General features: G+C 35.6%; 1 long non-coding RNA gene across 1 annotated transcript in view; it reads left to right on the top strand.

Annotated features, from left to right (window-relative positions):
- Positions 1-26,578, top strand: part of LOC119242977 (uncharacterized) — a 154,347-nt gene that overhangs the window by 14,002 nt on the left and 113,767 nt on the right. The window lies entirely within an intron of this gene.

Below are 26,578 nucleotides of genomic sequence, written 5' to 3'. Positions count from 1 at the left end.
AAAGATATTTTCATTATCACCCTTTGGGTTATAAGCCCCTCTAGGTCTTTAGATTGCACACAGGACTCCTCCAGCATTATTAATAATTATAAACAGTCATAGTTTCATGAAAATTGAATTTTTTGAGAATTCAGATTAGCAAATACAAATTAATTGCTATTCAGTACAACATTCTGTTGGATATGCTGGGCAATGGTATTGCACAATGACAAAATAGCCATTTTATGTTTGCAATTTCATAGATTATATAGTACCTCCTTATTTTGTTACCTCTGCCTGAAAAGATTTATTTTAAAAATGACTTAATGGTATTGTTTTTTCACTGTTTAATAGCTACTCTTACGATGTTTCCTAAATATACTGTAAGTATAGGCAAAATAGCAGAGACTAATCACTTCCTAAGATCATCGAGAGGTCCATGAGGTGAATGTTGCAGAAAGTGATTTGAATTTGGATTTGATAACAATTATTATACCAAGATAGCAGTAGCTTTCTTGGCCTGCATCATAGAAATGGTTAACCTGACAATCTGCAAAGACTCTCCATTGAAAATCATGAAAATACTGATGTTCAAATTGCATTGGTTTTGGGATGTCGCTGAACTTTTCATTTTCAAAATATCCACTAGAGGGAGTATAACATCATAAATATTTCTTTTTAGTTGCCTTGCTTCTAGTAAACTAGTAGGAAATCAAGATTCAACTGTAAATACCTGGAATTTATACTTGCTTTAATATTTTTCTTTAAATAGTATGATACATGCTGATAAGCAAAGAAAAGTTTGCTAATAAAACTTTGTCTGGCATATAGGATATAACACCATTTTTATTTTTGTATATGAAGAGTTCAGAGTTTAAAAGCATTGTGTGGAAATGAAAGTGAGATCTATTAGTTTTGACTTTCATTGTAAAACATCTTCATTGATTATGTTTCATGAAATTTCAGTAAGTCTATTATTTTTATTTTCTATGGATAAAATTACAATATTTACCTGTCAGTTTGCCAGTTTCTGTTATAGTTTTCTCATGTTTAAGAAAATATTTCCCTGGAGTACTGATTTCACTATAGAGTAACAATCAAATGTTTACTTCTTAAGTTTCCCCCAAATATATGTTACCTGTTTCAGGGAAATTAAAAATGAATATTTCTCTAGACTAAAAGCACTACTCTTTCTAAGATATGTGGCTTTGCACTTTACCTCTCTTATTTTTGCTAAAGTTTTCTTGTTTTCCCAGTTTCTGTAAATAATTTGAATTATGGTCAAACTTTGACAGATGTCTCCCAAATTCTGTTTTGGGAAGAATTTTTATGGAGAAAAAAATTATGATCTATCCTGATATACTGACGTATTCTGATGTAATTAAACATTTAAAGTTTGAAAGTAAATATTTATGAAACTTGAGATACCAGCTTTTTATTGGTAAATTGCATCTCAAACTGGAAAGCACATAATTTTTTATCAAGGAAAAAGATACATAGTCTTTCCATTTCTTATGAAAATGCTTAATTCTTACAACTATTTGAAAAATATTTCTAATGATTTTGTTTTTTAGTTACCTTACTGTCAGTGTCAGTGGACAAAATATATTTTTACTAACCTCTCAGTTCACTGAAAATTGTTCCTTCTAAGTGGTATGTCAACATGGAAACAGTTATTTAGATTTTTCATTACCTCTGATAAGTGATTTGGGCAAGGGGTGACTTCTTGATCTGTTCCTTGCTTCCTTTCTGACATCTGCTTCTGCTCTGCTAACGGTGCTATCGTTGGGGTCGGCGCCTCCATTACTCTATTTATAAATAAAAACCAATTTCCAATCTACTGAAAAGGCAGGTTTTTTATTGCATTTTTCCTTTATTTGTGTTTTAAAGAGTTTAGAATGAAAGTAATACACGTATGTTGTAAACAGCCAAAAATAAGTAAATGGTACTAAAAGGAGAAAACTAAAAGGTCAGTCTTTTTTCTCCTTTTTTAGGTCTTGCTGACCCTCTGAGTAGTTTGAACCTTCCCAGATACTTTTCTGGCAGATGCAATCCTGTGTATATACATATTATTACACATTTATATTTCCTTCTTTTTTTTTTTAAATATGGAATCATATAAAAAATATTCTTCTGTGGCATGCTTTCTACCAGCAATGTATTTTAAAGATGTTTCTATGTCAGTGCTTACAGAATTACTTCATTTTTTATATTGCATAAAATCCTATATTTAAATCCTTTATTTAGATTCCATTCTCCTATTGATAGACATTTAAATAATTTCCAGTATTGTATTATATCAAATAGTGATGCAGTGTAGGAAGGAATTTAAAAAATACCTTTGAGATCTTGTGCATTTCCTATAGTTTTATAATTAAAGTGCTATAGATGCGAAGAAATTAGCAGGATTATTATTTACTTTTTCTTCATGGCTTATTTCCACAACCCTTTTAAGATATCTGTATTTTATGTTATTCTGTATTTCTGAAAGATACTTATTTTTACCAGTGAAACATGTTGGTTGCCAGCAATCAGATTTCAAAACAAGCAAAAAAAAAATGTTAATTTCTCTGAGTGTATCTTTACTAGAAAGTGAAAGAATCATTTGTCCCAACAATTCAGGTGGAAAACTCTTACGTAGAGGGAAAAGAATCGCTGAGTAAATTATCACAATCACTTTGATTTTAGGTCAGGTTGATCAAATTTGAGATAAACTAGTGAATCTTTATATTTTTATTCTTAATTAAGTGGGAAATGAGTGGTTAGGTAAAAATACCATGGTGACATGTTCTGGAGTGTTCTGTAGTAACTGAAAGCAATAAGGTATTGAATAAGTGCACACAAAATAACATGAAAATGTAAGAAAACTGTTGATTAAAAGTGGTAAACAGACTATCAACATATTTATAAATTAGTAACCTTTATTATGTAATAAATTACAATATTTTATGCTGAAATATAAACAAAAGCTGCATTTTACATAAGAGCTCTTAGAACGTCAAGGCTATCAAGTACTTTAATGTGGATCTGCAGGGCAAAAAGAGGTGGGATTAAGAAAGACATAAAAGACAACAGAAACTCAGACACAGGGAAAGAAAAGACATTTAGTATTGCGATGATTTATTTGGATTCCAAAGTTTCTTTTGGTCAAAATGAGTGTTTCCCATGAATATTTTCTAAATTGACTTGTTCTTTGAATGGCTCCTTTATTTTCAAATTAACATTTATTTTTCATTTGTTTCATAGCCATGAATCTTCATGAAGCTGTTGTCTACTCTCAATGAGTAGTACAGTGATAGAAATTAGTGATTAGCTAAAGCTCTGTGACTGCATGATAGTACATAGTGGGGGTTGGTTACCTGCATTCTGTGTCCATCTGGGACACTTCAAGGTGGTTAATTTGTTGGAAAGATGATAGAAAAGATTTATTAAAGCTTTGTATATTACTATATTATAGAATATCTGTATTACTCTAATGGCACAAAAACTGCCCAGGTACCTCTTAGAACTCTTCTTCCAGGCTCTCAGAAGAGATGGTTCAAGAGATGGTTCACTCCAGGCCTGCGAGTGGGTAGAACTGTCCAAAAGTTCAGGTCCAGGGCCAGAGAAAACTAAGGGCTGCAACCTGAGTGAATTATAAAAAAGCTAGAACTTACACAGCACTTCTACATGCTGGACCTATTTGTAAATACTTCACACAGTAACTGTTCAATCTTCAGAACAAAGCTCTGAGGTTGTAGATGTGGAAACACAGTAACAAAGAAGTAAAATAATCTGCCCAGGATTATGTGTTAGGGATTGCAATGCAGCAAGACTGCTAGAGTCCATGCTCATCTCAACACTGCCTCTTTAAGGGTATGGGGGCAGTGAAATCAACAGGACCTGTTTTGTGTAGTAGGTTCCAAGAGGCTTACAGAAGCAGTGAGGGAAGTTGAATGCAAAAAGTCTGCGTGGAAGACCTGACAGGGGGAATTAGAAAGATCATGAATGAGGACTTGGGAGAATTTACCAGAGGCGCCATTTTGTGGAGGGGAGGAAGGTGTTTGCCCTAGCTTTGTTGGATAGAAGGAGGGTCTCTGAGGGCTTTTCAGCCCATTTGTGTAATAGGAAGATTTCATTCCATTTCATCACTAGTACTGTAGTGTGGTTTTGAGAATAATAAGGTCGGCAGTGTTGAAGCAGCCAAACCAGGATTCTGGAAACGTGATATTCTTTGTTTTGGTGAGGTTGGCAGACCTCTCTCTGTCTCCTTTCTGGATGAATAAAAACCCCAAACATCATGAGCCGGATGTTTGAATGTTTTTAAACCATGTAATTTTGTAAATTGTCTGCTCCTGGCCTCCTTCCTCACACTCCCGCTGCAGCTGATGTCACTATACTTTTGCATTCCGCTTCTTCATTTCTGTTGACTTTCCAGTGAAGAAATTGTGATCTGAGTTTGTTTTCTTAGTAAGGTGATGGCAAAAGCATATTTATAGCATTGAAGGATTTTTATATTGTCTCAGACATCTAGGATGAGTAGTATATTTTAAACCCTACTCTCCAGGATATCTCTCTTCTGCTGAGATAATAAAATTGATCAGATGTTTTGAGGTTAAATAAACTGTTGTAATAATCTGGCAGCTGCCTGCTGGTTGTGGTTTTCAAAAGCAATTACTCACTCTGAAGTCAACTTTGAACTCTACATTTTAATTGAAAAAGCTAATTGTAGGCTATTGCTCCTGATTTAGCATTTGATTTGGCAGATTAGGAAGCTAAAGGACATTGGGAAGGGAGGGGGAGAGGAAGAGAAAGTAAGCAGACTTGTTGCTGAGCTCAAATTCCTGTTTATATAGGAGTGTTTTCACACACCGCACATTGCATTTTAACTGGAGAAAAGTCTTGGGCATCTGTCTGAGGCTATTCTGCAAAATCCTTTTTTATTTTTTTGCTCATTCACTATTTCTCAGTCTCTTCTCTCTCTTCTCTTCTCTCTCTCTCTGTCTCTGTTTCTTCATTAATTTAAATGAAATTTCAGGAAAAATTTTTAAGAATATATTAAGATCATTCTTATATGTCTGATCAGGAAATTATTTCTCAAAGTCTTAGAGATACTAGTAGATAGAGACTGGTATTTACTTTCACTAAAATATACCTAAAATTTTACTTTAAATACAGCAAGAGAGGAATTTTTGTATTTCTGAATAAAAGAATAAATCAAGGATCTATTGAACTCATTAAAATTCTAAATGATTAGAAGAAACAAACATCCAAAGATTTAAGAAGGAACAAACATCCAAAAGGAAATACAGCTACCTCCAGATTTACATGCGGACAATTACTTGCATTATTAAAATGAATAGAAAATTGCTGTTAGAATTAGACGTAGAAGTGTTAGGATTTACATTTCTGCATTCTTGTCCCCATCTAAAATCAAATAAAGTACTTTTAGGTTTATTTAGCACAGATGGTACTGTGCATTTTATAGATATGCATCCTATAACTTAAAAAGATGCATAAATATATGTATGTAACTTCTTTGGACTTGATGCTTTAAAACCATTTGGCAAACTGTGCTAGGAATTTCCTGTGAATCTGATAAGTGTTTCTAGCTTTAATTATAACTGATATGACAGGCATGAATATATGAACACTTTAATTTTAGAAGATGCTTTAAAATGCTAGTTTATATAACACTTGAAAATCCAATTTATTTTTAGACTTTTTGTGAAATGAAGATTTGGCTCATCACAGTTCTGTTGATGTTTTCATTGACCTTGTAAATATAATTTAATCTCTACGCATCAGCTTTCTGATCTGTAAGAATAAGATAAATATTCTTCCTACACACTATGCTCAGGGCTCCTCTATTGAAACAATCAACAGTGTTATAATTTAAATTTGCTATATTGCTTCAGAATCCATTGTCTTTTTTATCAACAACAAAGAGGGAATAATATTACTTGGCATTTCAGCACCAAAATTCAAGCTATTTTAATGTTAAAACAAAAACATAGGTGTTAATATTATGAGGATTGTTCTGAAATATGGCTATTGCTGGAAATAGCTGCCTGCGCCAAGATATCCAACACTTTTGTGACCCCACCGTTCAGGGAGGTCTTCTAATTAAAATGACTCCAACAAGAAGAAGAGAACTTATGGTTATGAAGACTTCAATTAAATTTAGTTTTTTCAAAATATTTTAAAGCAAAATGATGTAATATTTACTGATAGGACTTTACTTTTGGCAAAATATGTCACTTTAGAAAGTAGGGAAAGATAAATGTCTTCTGTGAAAGATGAGAAACTTTCCTATGAAAGAAAAGTTGGAGAAAAATGTAATCTTTCAAGATATCATCATTGGAGTCAGATTTAGAGATAATAAATTAATACTTGAGCCATGGGGAAGGTTCAAATGTGAAGAAGAAAAGTATTTATATAATGCTTTTAAAAAGTTCTATGGAATTATTGTGGTAAATGTGGTTTGATAGCCTTAGAATATAAGGGAGATATTTTTGAACTGACAATTCTAGATTCTGGATTTCAGAAATAAAACAAAATCAAAAAGCCCTCTAGCTTGATGGTGTATTAGACATTTCAAAGTGCTGACTCTGGAAACACAAGCTGGGGTTATAATTCAGCTATGCTGTTTACTTTTGACTTTAAGTGTGTTATAAAATCCTAATAGATCTCAGTTTCCTCATCTTTAAAATTAAGGGAAAATAAAAGTGCTTACCTTACTGGATTATTTTTAATATTAAATGAGTTAATATTAGGTAATAGAAGATGATATTGCCCAATATGGGCTAGCTGCTATTATTCCATCACACAACTTCTGTTTTGTAAATAATAAATGAGTTTCCTCAAAATTATTACAAGAGAATTGTAGAAATCAAAATACAAAGTCCCATTTGACATGAAAAATAAAACAGATTTTCAGAAAAGTTAATAACAATTATGTACGTCCTATTTATTGCTCGCCCATATTTGTCATTTTAATCTTCTTTAAGCATTTTATAATTTTCAAGGTAATATATTAAGGTAGCATTGATTTATAACACTGTACATGATTTAGAAATACAGGATCCCACCTCTTCAGGTGTATGTTACCACACCATTCACTACTATGGTAAGTGTGTTTTGTTTTGTTTTTGTTTTACTTGTCAATGCTTCTAGAAAAAGAAAAGCAGTAACCGAGAAGAAACTATAGTTTTACAAATTCTTGCACCCCATTAACAGACATATATCATGATCGTATTATTAGAACCAAAAAATCAAGCAAAAATAACTTCATGACTTGAGATCATTTCCCATATTCTACAAATATATTTTATGATGGACTAAATGCATGAAAAAAGTGTCCCTTTTCAAGAAAGGTGAAAGGAAAGATCAGAATTACACTGTTGCTATAAATTAAAATTTCATAACTACCAATGTCTATTGGGGATTTATTGTAGTTAAATCCCATACTCTAAATTTCTAAAGCAGTACATTGCTACAGGGGATGAAATAGGCTATTATTTTCTATTGCTGGGTATATAGACATTTCAATATCTCGCCTCCAATATTACCTGAGTTTCTCCCCTCACAAAAAAGACTGATGTGTATGTGTGTGTGTGTGTGTGCGTCTGTGTCTGTGTCTGTCTGTCTCCCTTGAGACACTTCACAGAATGGTGTACAAGTCACTAGCTACTACCTGCAGTGGGATCAGGTTCACCGGGAGTGCTAGCCAAGCAGAGGCAAGACTCAGTGTCTCCAGTTACTTGGTCCATCTGCTCTCAGCTCTGGTGGAGGTTGATTATGAAGACTGCATTTTACTTTGCAGACATACACTTGAGTCTTATTGAGATAATTTGCTGTAAAGAAACTCTGGCTACTGCTCAGGTGAAATAACTTTCTTTCCATACGGTTTCACTTTATTGGAGGTGAGATCCAAGAACTGCTTTTTAATGGGAGAAGAAGGATTTCTCCATGATGACTTGCTAGCATTTCTTTGTTTAATCTATCTTCTTTCATTTCAAGTTGATTGAGGGACATCACATAGGATTCTTGTTTCTCTCCACATGCTTCTTGTCAACTATCTTTCCTCTCACAGTCTGACTACACAGGGACATTTACAGCCTTCCAATGGAGTCTGCCAGACCTAGGTGTTATGCGCCATACCTCCAGGGATCATTACCATATGGTATTTTAGGAGAGGACACAGTTCATTTCAATGCAATTCAAATGAGCAGATTTCTTTTCTTTATTACACCATTGCATTTGGAGGCAATCCACCAGAGGCAGAATCTAACTCTCAAAGGAATGCTCTGCCCACTCTGTCCATTTAACAGGACATTTGGCTCAAAAATCTAGTCGGTTGATCACACATGTGCAACAGATGTGTGAGCATGCGTAGCGAAATAAAAAATAAAAAATCCCAGCAGTACACTGTAGGAAATGTAGCAGAACTACTGGAAAACAGGACACAAAGAAGTCTGGTACTAAAACTTTGATTTTTGTTGTTGGAAGGGCAATGTTTCTTATTAATCTTTGCCTCCTTTCTTGGGAAGAAAAGGTGTAAGTTTCCATGATAATTTTGCAATGATTATTCAAGTAACACTAGTGAGGAAACTTTGTTCGTTTTCACAGACTTTATATGTAAAGGTATAATTCTAAATATTTTGACCAGACATTTTTGGGCCCTGCCTCTCAGGAACTCAGTGTTGGCACACTTCCACTGAAAAAACCACCCATTTACAAGAGAGGATATCAGAAATATACATCCTTTCATCCGTGCCCCACAGGCTTACACGGAAAGAGAGAGCACCAGCTGTTTTTCTCATGGTGAATAAGGGTTACTTGGGGAAATCTCTCTTCCTGTTTTTATATGGACAACTAAATTGTTGCATAGCCAGTTAATTTTGGTTAGGTCAACAGCACAAGGTTAATTATTGGAACCTTCCTCTTTTGCCCATGTGAGAGTAAAAGATTAATAGGAACCAAAAGAAGAAAATGAAATATAATGTCTTAGTCTACAAGTGCTGGTTATTTGAGCAGTATTTATTTTGCTTTTGTTATATTTGAAAAGATTTATACTTACTCATCTTTGTTTTCTAGGAAACAGTGGAAGTTTGAAAACCTAAGTGATGTGAAATAGTTTGAAAACCTGAGTGATAAGAAATTAATCAGGTTCAGAAAAGGTTTACAATATGTCAAAATATTTAAAGAAAAGGTATCACCTTCGTTTTCTAGTGGTAACAGTTTTTTTTTTTTTTTTTTAAATTAGGACAATGACTGACCTATGAGGTAACTTTGAAATTATGTTTTCCACCAGTCTGTTCACTTCAATTTGACTTGGAAAAGTTTATATCTTTTTAAAGCTGTATTGAGGTGCAACATATTCTTTCTAACCTTGAATTTGATTAACACATCAAAAGATGCATGGACTGATTTTCTGCAATGTACTATGTTTTGATTCAGCTGCATGTTATTATATAACCTCAGAATAAAGCAACGATATCACTGTTGATATATTCTCCTTCTCTGATTTGAATTTGGTTAGCACTACATATGGAAGCAGAAACCCACCCCGTATTGTTACAAGGATGGTTTTTCATTCATATCCTTGTTACTCTTAATAAATGTCCCAAAGAAAAATATTCTGCAGCAACCACTCATAAAGAAGCATAAAATGGCAAAACCACAGCATAGAAGGAAACCTATGTGAAAACACTGGTTGTGTCTTCCTGGATACAGAAAACAAATAGAGCTTTTGAAAGAGCTTGCCAATATATGCCTGCCAAATAAAATATTGTTTTATGAAGTCAGGAAAAAACTAATTTTAAAGGTTATTGTAGGTTATTTGTGGTCACTTCTGGTGTGCATACAATGTGATGTCATCCTGAACTCTTCTCTATTTATATTTCAGTCTTAGAGGTCTTTTGTCTAAGACTCAATCACAGCTACTAGAGACATCTAAAATACCCTTATTATTCAATGCTCATAAAAATCTACATTGAAAAAGGTTAGAATAAATGGAAAAATATCCCAGCCAAGTCTAGGCAAGAAATCATTCAGGCAGATCCATCTTCTGAAATCATACCTACACTGTAGACATCTTCTCAGGACACCTTTGCTGGAGATCTCAAATGGCTGGAAAGTAGCCAAGTGTCCTAATGGTTCTGCTGGAAAATTATTACCCTTTGAGTGGGGGTAGATGGAATTTTTGCCAGAGGAAAGGAAGCAACAAGTTCCTTGGACAGTCTAATTTCTTTCTCCTCCTGAGTGGACCACTGCTTATATTTCCCAGAGATTATTCACTTGCTTATATGGTCTCTCACAGCAAATCCTCTTATTCCTTCGGTTGATTTCCTTTTTCTTCACAGGAACTTTTTTACTTGGAAAAAAGCACACCCTTTTGTTGAGATAGCCCTTAGTGAACGAGGAAATGTCACACAAACACTATGAAGACACATCAGAAGTTTAGTGAGTGTAAGCAATTGTGAGATGTAAGCAACTGGAAATGGGTGAAATTCTGAAATGTATTAAGAAAATAAAATATTTCAGTATTGGGAAGAGCATTACCAAGCTGATTATAATTTGCATCACCTTTAAAATCATTTACTCATGCAAAAATTTTTTGATCATCATAATGTAACAAACATATTAGAGAATGAGAGAAATAATTAAGCCATAGATTATACCAGAAGATATTAGTGCTATGGAGAAAATGAGACAGGGAAAAGGGTTATGGAGTGTTGAGAAAGAGGAGGTGTAATGTTAAATTTTGTCATCTGGTAACACCTACAAAGAAAGTCACATTTGAGTAAGGCATAAAGTAGAGGGAGCAAACCAGAGTGCTGTGTTGAGGAGAGCAAGACAGGCAGAGGGACAGTGAATGAACAGCACCAGGTCAAAAGGACTGATGATGTGTTGTGGGATCAGCGGGGAGACCAGTGTTGGTGTTATCTTTGTGAGTATATTAACTTCATTTATGAAAGGGCACCCCTGCCCTCAATACATGCAAACATCTTAAAGTGCCTGAGAGATATTTTAGCAGGTACGTATTTCAGTACCATAATTTTATCACGGAATGGGAAGAGGTGCCATTCACACTTCAGGTTTAAGTAAACTACACTTAGAAAATCTACTCTTTGCATGAGGATGGAAAATAACAGCAAATCCCAAGAAAGGAAAGATAAGATGTATTTGTGCTTATTCCACCATTACAGTGATTATGTTGTGCTAATATTTTATGGTATTTTCAAATTTCATCATAAGATTGGCTATGACTTCTTATGGATCCTTTCTTTTTGGGAAACATAGTCTGTAAAGTCATTTTCTCAGTTCTCTTTGTGTAGCTTTGAAGATGATATGAAACACAAGATAAGTTCAGTTCTAATAAAGGAAAGCTTTTGAAGACATATAGTAAAGACAGGATTTAAAAATATGTGGTGAGTTAGTAAAGAAGATAAAAGGAAATCAAAACTGGGATGGTAATCATTCCTTTTGAACAATTCTCTAGTGTATACACTGTATACTTGTTTGCCAACATGGGATAATTTTCAGAGGTGTGTCTTGGAAATTCTGTGTTCCTCGATTGGTAAGTATTGGGAGTAAGTAGTCTTAGAAATTGTAAAGAAGACCGAATGATATCCAGCAGCAGGATACAAGATTAAAACATTCCTCTTTTTCACTTTTAATTGTAGGAGGTGGAGAATACATTTAGCCCCTCGATGAGATTATTTATTCACTTTGACAATGTCCATCTGAAAGCATAGGTAGCATACTAGCCAATGAGGTACCAGCCACCTCATAGGAGGTGGGTTTGTAACTTGTTAGTGTTGTTCCAATGTGGAGAGAGGAGTAAAGGGTGTTTTGTCCTTCAGGATTTTCTTCAGTTGTGAAATTTGGGGGGACAACAGAAAAATAAAGTGAATTTTGTGGAAGATTAACTAGTAACAGAAGATTAACTTTGTGGAAGATTAACTGACCCAGAGGTGTACTGATCCTTGTAAGGTCTATAGTGTGAACCTCAGACCCAGAACATCGTTTTCTCTCTTGGATGTATTCCAGTTGAGGGACAATGCAGTTTGGAGGACTGAGCAACCTTCTGTGCAGCCCTAGGGATCTCTAAATTGCAGTTAAGCTTTGGCTATAAATTAGATTGAATGATTCCCAGGGTCTCTCAGTTGCCTCTTTCTGTTCCTCTTCGTGATTGTCACCAACTCAGCACACTTGTAGTGACAATTATAAAACACTTTATAAGTTACTGAAAAAATTTCCTGTGATTGAGCTCTGAAGTTTATTTGGGTTCTCTGCATGCAGAGGAAGATCGATATCATTATACCTCACAGTATGGATTGGTATATCTTCACACAGAAGTAAAAATAGTATCAAATGGAGGATGTAAGATAAGACTTAGGCATCAAATAATTACACAGATCATAAAAGTTCTGTGTAATAATCATCTCATTTTAGTTTGTGTTATTTATTCACCCATTGACTTAGATAAGAGGTTCATTTTAGTAGGAAAAAGATCACTACTGTAGTGGCCCTCATATTGTAAAAAAGCAGGTCTGTAACTCACATTTTCCGTCAACAGTTCTATTACAAAGAGGCAGCTACTTACAATTTTTAATTTTGTGTTCTGCTACTTGCTTTTTTCTTTTTTCTAAAGATTTATTTATCTATTTATACAAGCCCTGGGTACAGTCAGAAGTGCAGGAGGGTGAGAGAATTCACCAGAGCCAGAGCGGGGAACAGAACAGGCAGACTGACAAAGTACACTGCTGAGGGGGGCAGTGGGCGCGGCAGGAGAGGTCTGCGCGCCATGTGGGACCCTTGCTGGCAGCCGGGGAATGAACTGGAGCTGCAGAGCCTGCGGGCAGCTTCACGGCCCAGTGCTCAACCCCTGCGCCGGGGGATGCCCTCTGCTACTTTCTTTTAATCTGAATCTAAGACATTTATTTCCCTAAACTTACCTTTTTTAAAAGAGCAATTTAGATTCACACCAAAATTGAGGGGATGTTACACAGATTTTCAATATACCCCTGCCCCTACCTTTGCATGAATAGCCTGCTCCATTAATTAATATTCTCTACCAGAGTAGTATATTTGTTTACAGTTGATGAACTATTTTAACATAACATCTGTAATTTACATTACAGTTCAGTCTTGGTGTTGTACATTTTATCGTTCTGGATCAATGTTATAAAGATGCTCCATCTATTCAGATATACTCCCCAAACCCATGGTAACCACTGACCATTTAATGTCTTTATAATTTTATCTTTTCCTGAATGTCATAAATGGAATCCTACCAAATATAGCCTTTTCAGATTGACTTCTTTTACTTAGTATTATGCATTTAAGGTTTCCCCAAGGCTTTTCATCTCTTAAAAACTAATTTCCTTTTAGTGCTAGTTAATATTCCATTGCCTGGATGTAGAATACAAAGGTTGATTATGGAGTCACCTACTGGAGGACATTTTGTTTGCTCCGTAGTTTGCTAGTTATGAAGAAGCTGTTATATACATGTATGTGCAGGCTTTTATATGGATATAAGTTCTCAACCCCTTGGGTAAATTACCAAGGAGGTTGATTGCTGGATATGTGATAAGAATATGTTTAGTTTTATAAGAAAATGCCTTCTCCAAAGAGGCTGTACTATTTTTGCACTTCTACCGACAATGTCTGAGAGTTCCTATCATTCCATATCCTCAGCAACTTTTGTTGTCAGTGTCCCAGATTTGGCCGCTCTGATTGATATGTAGTGGTATCTTATTGCTTAAATTTGCATTTTCCTGATAGCAAATATCCTGATATGTTCATTTGCTTATTTGTCAATAAATATATCATTTTTTTTTTGTTAGCTGTCTCCTAATGTCTTTGCCTCTTAAAAAAAATCCAGTTATTTGTTTTTCTGTTGTAGATTTTTAAGAGTTCTTTGTATATTTTGGCTGTCTTATGTCAGTTATGTTTTTCCAAGCATTTTCTCCCAGTCTGTGGCTTATCTTCTCATTCTCTTGGTGTTATCTTGCATATAGCAGTAGTTTTTAATTTAATGTTTTAAAGATTTATTTTATTTATTTATATGTACAAGTTCCTTCTCAGCAGAGACAGAGTGGGGAGCAGAACAGACAGATTGACTGAAATACACTGCTGAGGGGAACAGTGGGTGAGACAGGTGAGGTCTGCTGTCCTATGTGGGTCAGCTCCATGGCTGGGGATCAAACTCATGCTTCAGAGGCTGCTGAAAGCTTGATACTGCTGAGACTTAACCTTTGCATCAACAGAGAGGCCCAGTTTTTAATTTTAATAAAGCCTAGCATATCAATTCTTTCTTTCATGTATCAGTCTCTGGTACTTTATCTGACAAGTCATCACCAACCCATGATCACCTAGGTTTTCTAGGTTTTCTTCTAGGAGTTTTATTTATTTATTTTTTAAAAGATTTATTTATTTATTTATACAAGCACTGGGTACAGTCAGAAGTGCGGGAGGGTGAGAGAATTCACCAGAACCAGAGCGGGGAACAGAACAGGCAGACCGACGAAATACACTGCTGAGGGGAGCAGCAGCCGAGACAGGAAAGGTCTGCCTCGCTGGCAGCCGGGCATCGAACCGGTGCTGCAGAGGCTGTAGGCTCTTTGCAGCCCAGTACTCAACCACTGCGCCACCAGGGGAGGCCCTCTTCTGGGAGTTTTATAGTTTTACGTATTACAGTTAAGTGTGTGATACATTTTTAATTGATTTTTGTGAAAAGTGTTAAGGTCTAGGTTTAGATTCACTTTATTTTTTTACATGTAGATTTCTAGTTGTTCCAGTACCATTTGTTTGAAGAAAATTTTCTCCTAGTACTGCATTTACTTCTTTGTCAATGACAATTACTGGCATTTATGTGGGACTTGAGTTATCTAGTCTTATCTATTGATATATTTGTCTGTTCTTTCGTCAGTATCATGTGGCCTTGGATATTGTAGTTTGTTAATCTTCACAAGATATCTAGTGGGATTTCGGCTGGGATTACATTGAGTCTATAGATTAAAATGGCAACTATTGACATTTGGCAATATTGAAGAATATTGAATATATATTTAGTTTTTTTTATTTCATTCACCAAAGTTTCATGATTTTCATTGTATAGATTTTAATCTATTTTTAATCCCTAGCATTTTATTTGGGGGATGCTAATGTAAATGGTACTGTGTTTTAAATTTCTGAGTACAATTGGTCATGGCTAGTGTGTTTGAAGTTGACTCTTGCATATAAGCCTTGTGTCTTGTCACCTTGCTATAATGGCTTTCTAGTTCGAGGAGATTTTTGTTAGTTTTTAAAAATTTTCTGTATAGAATTCAATATTCTCAGTAAACATAGCAGTTGTTTCTTCTATCCCAATATCTATAGCTTTTATTTCCTTTTTCTTTTTTTTTTAAAGATTTATTTATTTATTTAGTTAGTTAGTTATACAAGCACTGGGTAGAGTCAGAAGCACGGGAGGGTGAGAGAATTCACTAGAGCCAGAGTGGGGAGCAGAACAGGCAGAAGGACCGAAGTACACTGCTGAGGGGAGCAGTGGGAAGCAGGAGAGGTCTGCGCGCCATGTGGGACCCTTGGCCAGGGAGCAGCCAGGGATCCAACCCGTGCTGCAGAGGCTGTGGGCACCTTCGCAGCCCAGAGCTCAACTGCTGCGCCACTGGGGAGGCCCTATTTCCTTTTTCTTATATATTAGCTAGAACTTCCAGTATAATGTTGAAAGGTAATAGTGAGAAGTTATCTAATCTTTTTTTCCCCATATAAAATGGCCTTTATCAAGGCAGAAGAGAGTAATGAGATTACAAAAGAATATGAAAACACTTTTTGATGTATTAGTTGTAGATTTGATAGCCATGATTCTCAAGCTCTAATGATAATGGCAAATTGAGAGATATCATTCTGGAACCTAATCTTAGTGGAAAAGATCATATCATACCTAATGTAGTTTCTCACTAGCAGATATGATGTTATCTGTAAATTTTTTTAGATATTTATCAAGTTGAAATGTTCCCTTCTGTATTCCTAATTTACTGTGAATTTTTATCATGAATGTGTGTTGGATTTTGTGAAATGTTTCCATCCCCACAGCTATTGATGTGATCAGCTTATTTTTCTTTTTTTAGTCTTTTTATTTGATGGATTATTGTATAATGTTGATTTTCAAATGTTGAAGTAGTCAAGTGTGCCTGTGATTAATATAGCTTATTTCAGGATGAAAGTAGTCTTGTATACCTGGTTTTGGTTATAATTCTTTTTATGCATCGTTGGAGTTGATTTGCTAAATTTTATTGATGATTTTTACTTTTTTTTTACATTTTTACATTCTTACATTTTTACGTGGTCTGTAGTTTTCTTAAAATGACTTTACAGGGTTTTGAAACTAGGATAGTACTGTTCTCATAGAATGTATTAGGAAGTGTTTCCTCTGTTCCTATCTTCTGAGAGATATAGTGGAGAACTGATCAAATTTATTCTTTAAGTGCTTGGAGGAATTCACCACTGAACCCATCTGGGTCACGTGCTTTCTCTTTTGGAGGTTATTAATTATTATTTCCATATCTTTAATAGATTTAGGCCTAATAAGGCATTTCTTCTTATATGAATTTTGGCACATTGAGTTTTTTTAAGAATTTGGTACATTTCACCTAGGTTTTCCAATTTGGGAGCATGAGGTTGTCCAGAGTACTCTTTTAATAACCATTTAATGTTTGTGGAGTCTATAGTGATGTCCCTACATCACTACATCACTACTATTAGCAATAACACTAAGTTATGATCTCTAATAACATTAAGTTATGATCTCTCTCTTATTCTTAGTCTCTCTAAAGCTTATCAAATTTATTGATCTTTTTCAAAAACCAACTTTTGGTTTCATTAATTTTCTCTACAGATTTCCTACTTTCAATTTCATTTTTTCAGCTTTATTATTCTATTTGCTTTAAATTTAATTTGTTGGGTTTTTTTGTATTTTCCTAAGTCGGAAATTTAAATGGTTGGTTTTGTTTTGTTAAATTGCCTATATACATTCAATGATATAAATTTTCCTCCAAGGACTGCATTCACTGCTTCCCACATTTTGGGGAAGTTGAGTTTTCTTTCTGATTTCTCTTGAGTTGTCTTTTTTGACATATGAGTTATTTAGATGTGTGTTGTTTAATCTCTACCTATTTGGGGCTTTTCCAGTTATGTTTCTGTTATTGATTTCTAGCTTAATTTCATTGTGATCTATGAATAGACATTGTGTGAATTATATTCTTTTTAATTTTTTAAGGTATTCCTTATGACCCAGAATGTTGTCTATCTTGGTGAATGTTTCATTTGAGTTTGAGAAGAAAGTGTATTTCTGTTGTTGGATAGAGAAATTCAGTTATACCCAGTTAATTGGTAGTAGTGTTTTGTACAGAAAATCATTACTAATTTTCTGTTCACTGGATCCATCCATTTCTGATACAGGGATATTGAAGTCTCTAACAATGATCATGGCTTCATCAGTTTTTATTTCTCTTTTCTCTATTGAGAGGCAAAAGTTAGTTTTATGCCATGTTATCTTTCATATGTTTATTTTTTCTGCTGTATATCTATATGTTTATTTTGAATAAATCTCTAGAAACATAAACTGGGCTCATAATTCTTGATTTGTGATACCTGGATATCATTAGTCCGTGTGTTAATGTACTTTGTTGTTTATATGATATTAAGTCCTCACAACAATAATCAAGTTGTAAAAGACTAATTGGTTTTTAGTTTTATAAATAGGATACTATACTGTTTGAATCTTTAAGACTACCTGTTTTTTCTAAATATGATGCTCCTAAAATCATTTTATGTTGGCACATGTGGCTTTGGTTAGCTTATTTTTACAATGTAATTCTCCCTTATGTTAATATACTGTAATTTGTCATCTTGATGATAATACATTTAATCATTTCATTATTTCATAATACAAATAGTGCCAAAAGGACTATTGTTGTACATGTTTCATGGTCCATTCATGTAAGAGTTAATTTAAATATGCCCTTATGATGATGAAACTGCTACACAATAGGGTATTTGATTATTCGATTCAAAAGATAATGCAAAATTGTTTTACATTGTGGTGTAACTAAAATATATTCCCATCAGTAATATACAAAACATTGTATCGAGCTGCATTTTCTCCAACATTTGCTATTAAATATCTCCTTTTGTCATTTAATCCATTACATGAATCACATGGAAGGTTTGAATTGACTACATTTTCCTGTTCAAAAAGTGTTTTTTATTTGAAGTATAATTGTATCAAGTCATCACTTAGATGCATAAGAGCATGCATAAGAGCATAAAATGTTAAGTTTGGTAATGTGCATATAGTAATATAATCACTACCACATGAAGTTAGAGATCATTTCAGTCATTCCAAAGTGTTCCCTCATAGTGTTTGTCATCAATTCCATGGTTCAGCCCCGGGGAAACCACAATTTGTTTCTGTCAGTATAGATTTCTTTATCTTTTAAAAATTTTCATGTAATTATAATTATAAAGTATGTATCTTTTCTATCTTCTTCTTTAACTTAGCATAATGCTTTTGGGATTCAACCACACCTTTGTGTCTATGAGTAGCTTGTTCTACTTTGTCTCTGTGTAGCATTCTGTTATGCAGATAAAGCAAAATTTGTCATACATTTAATTGTTAGTGGACTTTGGGTTATTTCTCATTTTCAGCTACCATAAGAAAAGCTGTTATCTTCATTTGTTTACAAATCATTTTGGTGGAGGCATATTCCTTTATTTTTCTTGGGTCAGTACCAAGGAGTAGAATTGTTGGGTGTTTTTATGTTTAATTTTATCAGTTCCAAAATGTTTTCCAAATTTGTTGTATCATTTTACATTCCTGCTGACAATGTGTGAGTCCTGGTTGCTCCACATTCTCACTAAGACTTCGTATGGGGAGGTTCTTTGCTTTTTAATACACCCAGCCACTCTGTACATTCTGATTGGTGAGTTCTGCCATTTTGTCTTTAGTTTTCTGGTTCAGTGAATCTGTTTCCTTTTACAAAATTTTTTAAAACTTCTGATTTAGGGTTGAAATACTTTCTCTTTCCATTAGTTGGTGCTGTGGCTTTATTTGATTTGTTTGTCATCTCCTGGCTGCTGTGTGTACTAAAGTGTGTACTTAAAGTTGCTGTCAGCAGCGTGGGGGAGGGACATGGAATATTCCAGCTGCTGTCTGCTGTTGGGAATATACTGATTGGGGGGCAGTTTCACATTTGTGGTACCATTACTACCATTCCTCTCTGGGTACCCCGCTGTCATTGCACTTCATGAGGTCGTACCAGTCCAGAGTGGTAGGGGATAGGGGGATGTAATCTAGAGACTGTGGTTTTCCTTACCAGGGCCCTGGCCTGTGTAGAGCACCCAAACTTCTCCATGTGTGCTTTACCTGGATCAAGGGTTTGTTTTCCCTCTGTATCTGCTGTCTCCTCTTCAGGTCCTCTAGCTGGACCTGCAGCACTGCCATCTGTGTCCCCCAGCCCAAACCACCCCAGGCATTTCTCTTTACCCACCTCCTATTCAGTGAAGGGACTGTTCTATGTCTCTTCTAGTGAGGTCTTTGTTGGTCTCTGAGATGTAAGGGGTTCTTTATTCTCGCCCTGAGCCTTGGGACTCTTTCAATGTATTGTCTCTCAGTTAGTTTTAGATGTTCCTCTTAGAAATGAAGAAAGGAGCCTCCTCTATCTTCATCTTGGTGATATAGTCAGTACACAAAAGTGTGCTTATCAGTCCTTTTCAGCTTCTTTAAGGATGGCAGCCTGCATTTATTTTCACCAGACTTCACCTTTAAGACTTTTCAGTTTCTAAGACTCATTGAGAATCTACTTGTATTTCTAAATTTTTAATGGTTATTTTTTTTTTTCTCTACCGGCACCAAGTTTCAAGTTAGGCAGTTTTGTTTATTTTGTTTTGATTGTTTTACCATTAACTAAAAATGTGTAGGTGGTGGTGGGAGGACAATGATTGGAATTATGGTACGAAAGTAGGAAATCAGAGAGGACAGAGACCACCTATATACTAACCAAGATTATGGTACCATATTCTCTCCTGTTTAATGCAGGAAAATAATTTATAAGCTTTCCATAAAAACTTGACTCTAGGATTTATTTCATATTTCCATGACTTCTGAAACTTTGAAAGCTAGAGCTGAAGATGACTGGAGTTTGGCAAATAACATCCTCTAGAAGCTGTTTTTTTGGCTTAATTTCTCTCACATTATCTTTCAGTACAATTAATCCTTACCATTTTATGACATAACCACAAATAAACCTGATGGTATATACATTTTATAAATGATTTTAGTTATTTTCAGGGAAGTTTGATTATAGTAGCTAAGCTGCTCATTCTCTTTCCATTTTATTCACTGTCTTAATAGACTATTTTTTGTTGTTATTACTGTTGCTTTAAGTGGGTTGCCACAGGAAGGGAAGCAAATATGTGTGCTTAGTCAAATTTCTTAAGCTGCAAATTATAAAATGTCAAATTTAATTACTGTGAAAATGTTAATATTCAAAATAGAAGACAAGAAATTTTAAAAATAGATAGGAATATTCTTTATTTGTCCTTATTTTGAAACTAGTTTTAAAACTGTATTAATGAAAAAGGGTTTTTCATCAAACTGAATATGTGAAAGTTTGAGCACCACAGTTAGCATGATATTACTGTACTTGGATGTTTCTATACAACCATATACTTAATTTGTTCTTTCGATAAATTCAACAACTTTTAAGCATATACTATATGCCATATGTTAGATAAAAATAGTCACAGAAAGTATATTATTTAATTCAAGAATTAAAATATTTTCCTTCAAAATATATTTAAAGACAAGAATATTCTATTTTTGAAGATTATGCATGTTTTAAATATTATTTGAGGCTAGTTATATAAATGTACATTTTTATACAACATGTCAAAATGTCTGGATATAATATGAAACTTTTTATTGTGTTATTCTTTCAAAAGCACTGGTATGGCAGAGATTTCTGGCCTCAGATCAGAACACATATATTAACATTTCATGAAGAAAGGGGAATTTGGTTCATATTTATGATATGCCAAATAGTAAAATAAATATAGACTAGATAAGAATATTTCTCTGTGGCCTGGCCCACAGAGACACATTCCCTGGCCAACTGACAACTACTATCTTGGGAATTGTGAACATCAAAAAAAATGTTTTGTTTTCTTTATTTTATTTTTTTTTTTGGTCGTGCTGCTATAGAATGGTCTTGGCTAGAGATGTGACTATATCAACTGTCAGAATTGGAGCCTGTTAGTAGATAAGAATAGATGGAGAAATTAAGAATTTCATTTTGAAAAATGGAAGGTATTTACTTTGTATTTTTGTTTCTTTTTTTTTGTCCTTTCAGTGTTCCTATTTTGGAAGATGAAACAAACAATGATAAAAAAAATTAAATAAAAACACACAGTTTTACAGGTATATAGAGTGAACTCCTTGTTATCACTGTCCACAGCAAAAATTAAATTGTTGGCAGCCCTTGAAACCCCCTTAATCTCCCTTTCTTATTGTAATACCTTCTCCATGGGAGGTAAATACTGTTCTCATTTTTATTGTGATCATATTCTTGATTTTCTTTGTAATTTTAAATTTTAGAGCTGTATAACTTGAAACCATCTATTTAGTTTTCCCAGTTTTGAAATTCATATAAATGGAACATAGTATATGTGTTCTTTTGTCTTTTTTTTTTTTTTTAAAGATTTATTTATTTATTTATTTATACATGCACTGGGTGCATGTATAAATAAAGAAGCGCGGGAGGGTGAGAGAATTCACCAGAGCCAGAACAGGGAGCAGAGCAGGCAGAAGGACTGAAGCACACTGCTGAGGGGAGCAGCGGGCGGCAGGAGAGGTCTGCGCGCCATGTGGGACCCTCCTCCAGTGGCCGGGGAGCAGCCGGGGATCGAACAGGCGCCGCGGAGGCTGCGGGCAGCTTCGCAACCCAGCGCTCAACTGCTGCGCCACCGGGGAGGCCCTGTCTTTTCTTTTCAATTCAACATTACTGTAAGATTCACTCAGTTTATGTTTACTTTTTATTTTATCAATTTTCAAACCTAAGAGAAGTTGAGATGACTTTCTAATTATGTTCCAAAATTGCATAGTTGTATAGGTATCACCTAACAGTTGTGATTTGGCCAGGACACCCTTTGATACCCAAACCCCATGCTACTCTTTGGTAGCCTCATTTGTATAGTCAGATTTATAGGGTTTGTTTTGGTTCTTTTGTTCTTCACCCATTATTTGTCTTTCTCCTTAATATTTACTTAACTTATCATAATCTCTTCAAGGTCCATCCATCCACAAATGGTAAAGTCTCATCTTTTATTTATAGCTGAGTAGTGTTCCATTCTGTATATATACCACATATTCATTGTCCACTCATCTGTCATTGGGTACTTATGTTGTTTATATTACTTGGTTATTGTAAATAGTGCTGCTTTGAACATAGCAGTGCATTTATTCCTTTAAATAAGTGTTTATATGCTTGAGATAGATATATAGGAGTGGAATTGTTGCATCATGTGGTGGAGCAACCCTTAGTATTTTGTAGCTGTACTTTTTTTCATAGGATCTAGTCTCTACATATACAAAACGGTGTACAGCATCCTTTTCCTCCATGCCATCACAAAGCTTGTTTCTGGTCTTTTCCATATGGGGAGAGATGGGGAGAGGTGTGAGTTGGTATCTCATTGTGGTTTGGATTTGCATTTCCCTGTGGATAAGTGATGATGAACAATTTTTCATGTATCTGTTGGCCATATGAATGTCTTCTTTGGAAAAGTGCTTATTTAGCTCTTTGCCCCTCCTTTTTTTTTTTTTTTTTTTGATTAGGCTATTTTATTTGAGTTGTAAGAATTATTTGTAGATGATCTTGGGTAATAGCCCCATGTTGGATGTATGATGCACAAATAAATTTTTTACTTTCATAGAGTGTCTGATAGTTTCTTTTGCTGTGCAAAAGATTGTTTTGAGGGAGGGGGAGGTGGCATTTTTTTTCAAGATTTATTTATTTATTTATTTATTTATTTATTTATTTATTTATTTATTTATTTATACAATCACTGGGTATAGTCAGAAGCATGGGAGGGTGAGAGAATTCACCAGAGCCAGAGTGGGGAACAGAACAGGCAGACGATGAAGCACACTGCTGAGGGGAGCAGCAGGCATGGCAGGAGAGGTCTGTCGCGCCATGTGGGACCCTCGCCAGCAGCTGGGGATCAAACCGGCGTTGCAAAGGCTGTGGGCAGCTTTGCAACCCAGCGCTCAACCGCTGCGCCACCAGGGAGGCCCTTTTTTTCTTTTTTTAATTGAGGTATTATTGTTCTACAACATTGTTTGTGATTTAGGCACATAAGATCTTCCTGTGATATGATGTTAGCATATCACACCCACCACCAGAACACTCATAGTCTTCTGCCAGCAATTCCATTCCTAGGTATCAGCATGGAAATAGAAAAACACTAATTTGAAGGGAAATACACACTTCTTTGTTCATTGCAGCACTATTTACAATAGCCAATCTATGGAAACAACCTAAGTGCCCCATAGCAGAACAGGAAAATGTGGTGTATACATACACACACTCACATACACACACACACACACACACACAAGAAAACTTTATTAAAAATATAAACTCCTTGGCATGCAGACCTCTCCTGCCGTGCCCGCTGCTCCCCTCAGCAGTGCATTTCATCAGTCTGCCTGTTCTGTTCCCCGCTCTGGCTCTGGTAAATTCTCCCACCCTCCCGTGCTTCTGACTGTACCCAGTGCTTGTATAAATAAATTAATAAATCTTAAAAAAAATAACTCTTGCCATTTGTGACAACATGGATGCAACTGAAGAGAATTATGCTGAGTGGAATAAGTCAGGAAGAGATAGACAAATACTTGATGGTGTCACTTATATATGGGATATAGAGAAACAAAATAATCCAAAGGATCAGAAGTAGGGAAGAGAACAAATTGAGGAGGGAACACAATGGACTGTGGTGTGAAAGTTTTTATTTATTTTTTTTAAGATTTATTTATTTATACAAGCACTGGGTACAGTCAGAAGCGCAGGAGGGTGAGAAAATTCACCAGAGCCAGAGCGGGGAGCAGAGCAGGCAGAAGGACTGAAGTACACTGCTGAGGGGAGCAGCAGGTGGCAGGAGAGGTCTGCGCACCATGTGGGACCCTCCTCCGGTGGCCGGGGAGCAGCTGGGGATTGAACCAGCGCTGCAGATGCTGCGGGCAGCTTCACAACCCAGCTCTCAACTGCTGCACCACCAGGGAGGCCCTGAAAGTTTTTATTTTGATGTAGTCCCATTTTGTTTAATTTTGCTTTTATTTCCCTTAACATCGAATTTGAGTATGAAAGATAAAGGGATGCCAGTGACCTGGGGGGCTGTAATCACAATCACCAGTTGTCCCTCAATCGTGAGGCTTCATCAACCTTATTCTCAGCCCCCAACCATGAATTTTCTAATTCAAACAAAGAAGCATTTGTTAGCTTCAGCCAGAGTTGCAAAAATTCCTTGAGGGTAATAAAGTGTATAAGCCTGAAGAGATCACAAATAATAGCCCACAGAACTTAACATGTTAACAAAGAGTGGCATAAACTGAACAGCAAGACTCTTCGAAGAAACCAAAAGGAAAGAATCAAACATCTGAGTTCCAGAGCAACCCGCCATGCAGCCTCATATACCATCTTGTACCTAGCCAGTTGGTTTCAAACACCATCTTGCAAGTACTGAGAGAAAAGACACAGAAACTGCTTACTCCCACACAGGCATCGAACAACTGAACTGGTGATTAGAAGGGAACTGCATGCACCCCCCCACACACACACACACTGTCTCCACAAAGTCAAAGCCATTTCTAAGGGTCAGGAAAATAATCACATATCTGAAACAATGAGATACTCGAACACACTAGAGAAACAAAAACCACATTCTTGCTTATGGGTGTCAGTGCTTCCTTTCAGGGCTAGCTAACCACACCTGGCTTTTCCCCACATCAAAGAACCAAATATGTTAGTGCATGACAAAGGGGCGCTTGGGGACCCCAAGCTGTTAAGGGGTTCACATTCTAAAAGGAGTCTAGCCATCCACTACAAAATGGCAAATGAAGAATGCTCTTAGTGTGCTAGATTTTTACTATTAGAATTAGTGCCCATAGAAAAAGAAGAAAATAAAGGATCTCCCTAATGACAGTTTCCCAATAAACCTCCCCAAATTGCCTATCCACTTGGTGGGCAAATGTCCAGTCAAAGAGGGTTGGCCCAAAGCAGGGCCACTGAGGCACAACAGCTTGCCAGAATCCTAAGACACCTTCTAGTGGGAAACCAAAAGAAAGGGGCAGAATGGGCTGGGCAAGTCTGGAAGGAAAGGAAAAAAATCAGTACAAGACAACATAAAGGCTACCATTGTCAGTATCCCAAGTCTCTTACCCATGTCTCTTCCAAGTGTCTCCTTCCATGTTTCCCAAGACCCTAGTGTGAGTCCAAGTCCTTTTTAGCTTTCCCTGGCTGCTCATATCCACCATTCATTAGGTGGGGCAGGGAAATGAAACCTCCTCTTTTTAGAATACACTGTCACAGTACGGCCCCAAGTAAGTGGTTCTCTGGTTTATTTTTCTAAAGTGTTTTCCATATTACTTTCTTAGAATTATTACATATACATGTCTCTCACCCATGTCCCTTCCAGGCATCTCTTCTAAGTCTCTCAGTACATCTCCCTCCCACATGGCTACTCCTGTGTGTCCTTCTCCCTCCTTCATCCCAGTTCTATTTATTCATATACTTTACTCCTTCCCAGCTACCTCCTCCCATTCAGGAAGGCTAGTTCACGGCATGCTAGGGGTTGTAATCCAAGGCAATTGAATGTGAGTGGGGCTGGACAAAATAGCACCTATTTAATGCTTCTCCCACTTTCATGCAGATTTATTTAACACTTTAAATCAGTAAAAACTATGAAGATAGGCAGTTTCTAAATATCTATTCAGTAGCATGTGAATATGTGACTATAATATGTGAGTGACATGTGTATATATTTACGCAATATATTTATATATTAGTACATAATAGTATGCTTGTATATTGCAGATAATTGTAATGATATGTGAGGATGAAGTTAGAACACCATGTATATTTGAAGACTGAGATTATGATGCTCTATCTACAATCTGTGGAAATCAAAGGTTTGCTGGCACTCACCAGAACCTGAGAGAGGCATGAAAGAAATTCTTCCTCAAAGTCTCAGACAGCTTGCCAAAACTTTTGGACTTGATTTTAGGCTTTGGTTTCTCAGAACTATGAGAGAATAAATTTCTGTTGTTTCAAGCAACGCTGCTTGTGATAATTTGTTATGACAGACCTAGGAAAATAATACATTCATTTTATCCAATTTTCATGTCAAAAGAATAAAATTACTATGTTAGGCAGGAGATAGGGTCTAGTGAGTCTGAGGAAGCTCTGTGATACTGGACATTATCTCAGGCTGAAACCAACCACATCATTAAAAAGTAGGAAGTAGCATTTTGTCCACTGGAAATATTAGTTAAGAT

The sequence above is a fragment of the Talpa occidentalis genome, unplaced genomic scaffold (assembly GCF_014898055.3).
Source record: "Talpa occidentalis isolate TD23 unplaced genomic scaffold, MPIMG_talOcc4v2.1, whole genome shotgun sequence".
Taxonomy (NCBI): domain Eukaryota; kingdom Metazoa; phylum Chordata; class Mammalia; order Eulipotyphla; family Talpidae; genus Talpa; species Talpa occidentalis.
This window is presented reverse-complemented; position numbering and strand designations above follow the sequence as displayed.